General features: G+C 28.6%; 1 long non-coding RNA gene across 3 annotated transcripts; it reads left to right on the forward strand.

Annotated features, from left to right (window-relative positions):
* Positions 1–2,671: 2,671 nt before the first annotated feature.
* LOC115697134 (uncharacterized) lies at positions 2,672–5,583 on the forward strand. 3 transcript variants are annotated; one of them, XR_004007893.2, is made up of 6 exons: positions 2,696–2,939; positions 3,199–3,310; positions 3,421–3,503; positions 3,652–3,723; positions 4,164–5,149; positions 5,301–5,583. It is a non-coding gene; the product is annotated as an uncharacterized LOC115697134 (long non-coding RNA). The 3 variants fall into 3 exon arrangements; XR_009684109.1 differs by lacking the exon at positions 3,199–3,310 and having other exon boundaries at positions 2,672–2,939; XR_009684108.1 differs by having other exon boundaries at positions 3,421–3,723.
* The last annotated feature ends 2,404 nt before the right edge of the window (positions 5,584–7,987 follow it).

Consider the following 7,987-nt stretch of genomic DNA (forward strand, 5'->3'; position numbering starts at 1 on the left):
TTTGATTATAAAAAAAAGTATTTATCAATTAAAATTATTTTAAAGTTATAATTGGTTAATATGTAATAAAAATGAGTAGTTTTCAACTTATCCCAAATACTTATGGGATATTAGTCCATTACGCATAAAAATGTGTCAAAAAATTAAAATGATAAGAAGAAAAAAATATAAAATCACACATAAACTCATCATATATAAATGGGCCAAGATGCAAAATGGCCCTAAATCTAACAATTAAGTTAATAAATGTCCCCTTTTTAAAAAAAATTAACAAAATATCCTTTTAGTTAAAAATTTGATGATAAAATTACAATTATAACCTTGAATAATTAAGTGTTTTGTATAGTTATTTTGTACCATAGTATATCGTTTTTATGTGCAATAATATATTAAAAAAAAACTGAAAGGTAGTATATATATATTTTGAAATAACTGAAAGGTAGTATATTAGTTTAAGATTATAATATATTATTTTAATGTGCTATGGTATATAATGAACGAAAGACGAAAATTAAAAAATATGGAATATTAGTTTAAGTTTGAGGTATAGTTATATTTCACTAGGAAATATTGTCTTTATGTTCATTAGTATATCATGAAGGAAAGAAAAAGAAAAAAAAAACATGGGGAATATTAAATTAAGTTTTTAGTATATATATATTTTCCACTATATTGGTGGTATATTAATTTTTCACTATAGTATTTCTGCTTATGATTGCAGAATATAGTTTTTATATGCTATTATATATCGTGGAAAAAAATCATTTAACAGTATATTAGTTTAAGTTTATGCTATATTTATATTGGTCTAAGGTATATCGTTTGTATGTGATATGTATATCGTGAAGGATATAAAGAAAAAAAAAACTATTAAATATTAATTTAAGTATGAGGTATAGTTATATTTGACTGAGGTATATTGATTTTATGTTTATTGGTATTTCATGAAGGAAAGAACAAGAAAAGAAAAACTTGTGGAATATTAAATTAAGTTTTTTGTATAATTTTTTTTTCACTATGCTGGTAGTATATTAATTTTTGACTATGGTATATCTGCTTATGATTGTGATATATAATTTTTGTATGCTACTGTATATTGTGGAAAACAATTCATTTAATAGTATATTAGTTTAAGTTTGTGATATATTGTAACGTCCCCGCTTCAAGCCTCCATTGGGCCCTTACACCCACGGACTAATGGCTCTTATACACGGGTACGCCACTCTGGCTACTTCATGGAATGATGACTGACCCTACAGACCAACACGAGTGTTTTCAGCGTGCTTTGTCCTCACTCACACGCATCCTGGGAAAACTTCCCAGGAGGTCACCCATCCTTGAAATTACTCCAGGCCAAGCACGCTTAACTATGGAGTTCTTTCGAGATGGGCTACCGAAAAACAAGATGCACCTTGTTGATATAGGTAGTACCAATTAATCCATTTAAGCCTTCTTCAACTGTGTAGTCCCATACCTACATAGTCTTAGAATCATCCCACTTGACCTTCCCCAGGCGGTGTGGGATTGCACAGCTTACCCGGTGTTTCCCCTTACGGATCACGGGACTACTGACTGTCACAATCACCCCCCCTTACGGGGTCCGACGTCCTCGTCGACCACACTTCCGGCTGGGTCAAGGCTCTGATACCATTTGTAACGTCCCCGCTTCAAGCCTCCATTGGGCCCTTACACCCACGGACTAATGGCTCTTATACACGGGTACGCCACTCTGGCTACTTCATGGAATGATGACTGACCCTACAGACCAACACGAGTGTTTTCAGCGTGCTTTGTCCTCACTCACACGCATCCTGGGAAAACTTCCCAGGAGGTCACCCATCCTTGAAATTACTCCAGGCCAAGCATGCTTAACTATGGAGTTCTTTCGAGATGGGCTACCGAAAAACAAGATGCACCCTGTTGATATAGGTAGTACCAATTAATCCATTTAAGCCTTCTTCAACTGTGTAGTCCCATACCTACACAGTCTTAGAATCATCCCACTTGACCTTCCCCAGGCGGTGTGGGATTGCACAGCTTACCCGGTGTTTCCCCTTACGGATCACGGGACTACTGACTGTCACATATATGTATATTGGTTAAGGTATATTATTTGTATATCATACGATATATTAATAAAAAATTAATTATATAGTTAAATAACATATTAGACAACAACAACAGCAGCAAAATGTAAAAGAATAAAATATATAACACCTTTTATATAATGAAAAAATAGTTGACAAAAATTCAATAGAGATGTTTTGATTTATTATTTTTCATAATTTCTATTAAAGGAATAAAATATATAATACATTTTATATAATGAAGAGTATTTTAGGTATTAAAAAGTAAAAAATGATATTTGCTTTATATTTTAAAAAAGAGACATTAACTATCTAAAATATGGTCATTTACTTACATTTCTCTATATAAATACTTTTCTTTCTATATATATATATATATATATTTATAATTTCATATCTTTATATATTAAAAGTGTCTATCTAACGGCAATTCTTGGTTTAACGATGTTGTTTTGTTTCCTGCGTTAACTTTAACAGAATATTCCCAATTAATTTATATTATTTTTTTAACAAAAATTTATTCAAAAAACCACACATTCTGTTAACATAACATTATTTTATTAAAAAAAAACACACATTTGGTTAACATCCCAAAAATAACAAATTATGCTAAAAATTAGGAGTAGAGAATAAAACAAATTGTTTCTCACTCTGTCGACGATTGAAAACGATTTGGTTTCTTAATTCCTACTTTCTAAACGAAAACTATTTGGGTTTCATCTCTATCATCATCTTCTTCAATCTCAATCTCTTCTCTCACATCAATTTGGGAGCCGTTTTTATCAGCAATGACAGTTCTGAAGCTCCGTAATAGAGCGGGAACACACCCAAATACGCCACGATAACAATCAGGTTTTTTGTTTTTGATTTTCTTCAATTTCGATCGTAATTGAATTCGTTTTGATTTTGATCCATGCTCATCTCGATTTTAGTCTTACCCATTAGGAGGAAAAAATGAAAAAAAAATAAAAAAAATTGTCTGTACCCTGTTCTTGATCTGTATGCTCCTTAAATTGAAGTGGTTTGGGGAATCTGGTTGAGTTTGAAATGGTTTTCAAGTGGTTGATCATTAAAAGAGAATTTCGGTGTTGGATCCTTTGATTTTGTGCAGGGGACTATTTATTGAAAAGTGTTTAGGTGGAAAGTGTTTAGGTGGGGCTTAATAAACATACTTGTACTTGAGAAATAAATCATAATTTTATAGTATGCAAGGAATTTCTGTGGTATGTACACCTATCACATTACTTTCACTCCAATTTTTTTATTATATTATATAATTGCATGCAAGAGGGGTGTTTCTAATTGCATTGTAAATTATATATAATATTATTAGGTGAGAATGGCGAAGCCTTTCCAAAGAAGATACGCCTCAGGTCAAATTTGCTGGTTAATATTAGACCATCTCCGGGAATTCAAGTAATTAATCTTTCTAACTATTAATTAATTAATTAAGTAGTAACTTATATGTACATTACAATAATTATGTAACGGTGTAGTATCTTCTCCCAACGTTTGCTCTGTCCATCTCCTCGAGCTTAGATCTGATAGATCTAGCTTTTTTCAGAACGGAAACAATGTCGGAATTGATTCGATGTCGAGGTCTTTCATGGCGGCCTTTTTGAGATCGATGTAGTTGGTGAAGGACTCTATGACTTTCTTTCTCGTATTTGTTCTTGATATTTTCTTTAATTATTCTAGGGATTGTCTGGTTTTTTTTTTCCTTTTTCTAAGAGTTTAATCTTTGATAAATTTAAAGGCATAATTGATCATTGACTATGAATGTATAACTGGACATGAACAAGATGACTTAGGATTAGTATTTAGGGTTGCCATAGATGTGGGTGACTACCCAATATTGCAATCACTATCATATTTAAATGAAAACATTTTGGAGGAAAATATAAAGGGACATCAACTTAATTAAGAACAAAATTAAACTTTATATTGAAAAAGAAACAGAACAAATTTCATTGTGATAATCACTGATATTTTTCTCTAGTTATTGTTTAGGAGAAGTATTTTGAATTTGTACTAATTGAACTGCCATATCGGAAACTTTTTTGCAACTTTTGATAGGTGAATTAGAGAAGCAGTTGGATCTTTGCTTTCAGTCACGGGAGAGGGCATCTTGGCATGGTCTGGAGATGATAATTTTGTTGTGGAGGATAAATCAAGGATGCAACCTGAGGCAATATATTTTATTTATTGTATTCTTTTTTTTTTTTTTTGAAACGAATTTATTGTATTCTAACTCCTCAAGTTGATAATAGCTAATTCTTACAATGTATATTTTATATGGCACCCAATTATTTTAGCAATTGTTATGCAATGTTGAAAAATTATTCCAATATAAGAAAACTTCTTAATCTTTAACCCCAAAAGTGTAATGAACTTATAATAAACGTTTTAAATATATTTTTTTGGGCTTTCAATTTAAGAAAAATAATCTACTATGCAACTTATAAAAAGTAATATGGTAGGAATCTTAATAGAATTATATTTTTAGCATGGCACACAACTGTGAGGTAACTGTTATGTAATGTTAAAAAGACTATACATGTATGCGAAAACTTCTTAATCTAAACACCAAATCTGTTATGAAATTATAATAAACTTTTTTAAATATATTGTATCTCTCATACAACTTAAAAAAATATTATTCAACTTTTAAGAAACCAATATCTTAGGAACCTTAATAACAATGTATTTTTAACTTGGTACACAACTGCTTAGCAATTGTAATGCAACCTTAAAATACTATTTTAGTATTAATAACAATCTACCCAAAGTAACTTTTTATGCTGTAAGAGTTCACAGAGAAATTTAAAGAATTAAAATAAATGTCATGTCTCCATTTAATTGCTTAGTTGTGGTCTGTCTTTCGGTTGTGACCTTTTTGGCCACGTTTGCTGCACTTATTATGTTTTTTATTTTTTTTTATTTTTCATCCACCTATAAACTTTCGTTTCCTTGGTCTTCCTGATCTCACTTTCTCTATTCAGGCATCATTTATCTCGTTGAATCTGCAACGTCTTGATGAACAACTTGCGAAAGATGTTTGCGTAAGTTCAACATACATATACATTTTCCCACTGTTTCTAGCTGAGAAAGATGTTTCCTTTGCTGCTCATGTTATCCTTGAAATAGTTTTATTGTTCAAATCTTCAAATTTTAAAATAGGGTATACCATACTTATCATAGTTTGTTGTACAGCGTGCAACGGAGATATCAGAAGCAAGCAACTCTCGGGAAAGTGACCAAATTCCTGCAACCAATGATCGTTCAGCACTGAAAGAAATATCTGAAGATTTAATTAATTTTTTGGCGAATATTTCTGAGGTTAAAGCACCTGCCAGTCTTCATCCGTCTCTGGGATTTTGTGATTCATCAAAACATATTGATGATGCCAAATCTTTAATGATGCTACAAAAAATTACATTTTGAGAAACAGATTGTGTCTTCTAAATTTTCTATAAGTAAATAACAAGTATTATTTTGTTATGACTTAAATATACCCAATTATATTTTACTAACCAAATATGATAGCACATATATTACTTTAATAAAACAAATCATTCGCATGATTATACATTTAGATACAATCTAAATAAAACAATACAAAATTAAACTCTAAATAAAACTAATATTTACGTGTCTCGGCACGTAACTTCTAACTAGTATATATATATATATTTTTGAGAACATATCTTACCTAATATATAAAATGTCTATGTAACGTTTTTTGTTGTGTCTTTTAACAGTTTGGAATCTATTTAACAGAATATGCTCAAAAATAAGTTAACTTTAACAGACACCTTAAATAATCACAAACCAAGACAACCATTTGCGTTCGCAAGACACCCATTCGTAAAAGCACCAATTCATTCACAAAGTCATAAATCATAAATGAAACAAAGAGAAAATCATCTTCTCAATAGTTTTAAAAAAATCAATATCAAACTTTTAATGGCACGGCCATCGACCACCACAAAAACAACCGCAACTTATTTCAATCAATCTCAAATTCAGATTCAAACACAAACTAAAATAAAACTAAAAATTAATATCAGATACAAAACAAGACCAAAAAAATCACAATCTCAAATCTCAAACAAGAAATGAAGAAAAATAGAAAAAGAAGAAAAAAATCACTAAATCTAGATCTGAATTGCTCTCCTCCCTGTCGCTTCCACCAACCTGTACGTCGGAATTTATCACAAATCTCTATTGATATCGGCAGCGAAACGGAGGCCACGAATGGCCAAGAACACGTCTCACACAATTTCTCTCTCACGCAATTCTCTGTGTTCCAGTTTTGCGTCTCCAAAGGAAGACCAACCTTTAAGCCATCATTCATCTCTGGGTTTATAATTATCCCTCCATTATATTGGGCTGTTAAAGGGTTTGCCAAATACTGAAATTCATAACTAATTAAATACCAATTTCACTTCGTTTTGTAATTAATGGTAATTGGAAAAATCTCTGTGAGAAGAGGGAGGAAAGAAGAAGAAAGAGAGTACCGATGGAAAAATTGACTTTTAATTTAGGGTTTTATTTTTTTTAACTTTTTATTTTATTTTATAATATGTTTTTAAAATTAATAAATTTAGTATTAAAAATGAAAATGTGAAGTCAATGAAGAATCTTTTTTGAAAAAAAAGTAAAAAACCATTTAAAGATATTTTTTTTAAAAAAAAAAATTTAATATATAGAAAGATAAAATTAAACCTTTCTAAAAGTTTAGTTTTTAAATTATTTCATAATATTGCATTTAATATTTTTAAATTATATTATTATTAAATTTTTTTTATTTGTAAAGATTATGTATACCAACGGATAATTATCTCTACAACAAAAATAGAAGAATTGATAAAAAATGAAGACAAAAACTATAAAATAGTCAATTTTAATGATTTGGACCCCTAAATGTCTTCTAAAGAAGAAATTAGTAATTTAATATACTAATAATATTTTCCTTCTATGCAAAGTCCTAATTAAATCTAAAATATTTTAACATTCGAAAAGTAGATATATTAGTGGTCGCAATACAAGTCAAGTCACCAAAAGATGTAACATATGTGGAATAAAAAGAATTCAAGAAATATATCTGATTAATAAGAGGTAAGAAAAAACTTAGTTAAACCGAATATAATATTTTTTATATTATTATAGTTTAAGAATTAGAATAACAACCTTATGTAATATTTTTTAATAATTAAACATTTTATCTAAAGAAATAGAACTGAAACTTACTTAATATGTAATATAATATTTTATGTAAGTATATACAATAAAACTTTTAAATAATATTTATATTATTATATCAAATGTTAAATAGAAAAAATACATTTACAATTGAGATGCATTTATATGTAGTACAAGAATATATACTCAAATAAATGACAAAAATACTAACTTTTGTAATTTATTTCTCAAGAAAAGACTAAATATATTGAAAATATTTCTAATGAATTAGTAACAAAGTGTTAGATAATACAAACTTCTACTGATCAAGAGAGGATAAAGACTCAAAGATACAAGAATTTTAATGTATACTCTATTGAAGAAGCAAAACAAGAAAAAATTATTATATCTTCATCTTAGATTATAAATTACATATAAGTAATAATTTAAAAATTATAATAAAAATACTTATCCTATGTATTTCTTTTAAAAAGATAAAAAAATTATAAAAAAAAAATTCAAAAAACTTAAAGATACAAGAATTTTAATGTATACTCTATTGAAGAAGCAAAACAAGAAAAAATTATTAAATCTTCATCTTAGATTATAAATTACATATAAGTAATAATTTAAAAATTATAATAAAATACTTATCCTATGTATTTCTTTTAAAAAGATGAAAAAATTATAAAAAAAAAAAACTCAAAAAAAAGATA

The sequence above is a fragment of the Cannabis sativa genome, chromosome 8 (genome assembly GCF_029168945.1).
Source record: "Cannabis sativa cultivar Pink pepper isolate KNU-18-1 chromosome 8, ASM2916894v1, whole genome shotgun sequence".
Classification (NCBI taxonomy): Eukaryota; Viridiplantae; Streptophyta; class Magnoliopsida; order Rosales; family Cannabaceae; genus Cannabis; species Cannabis sativa.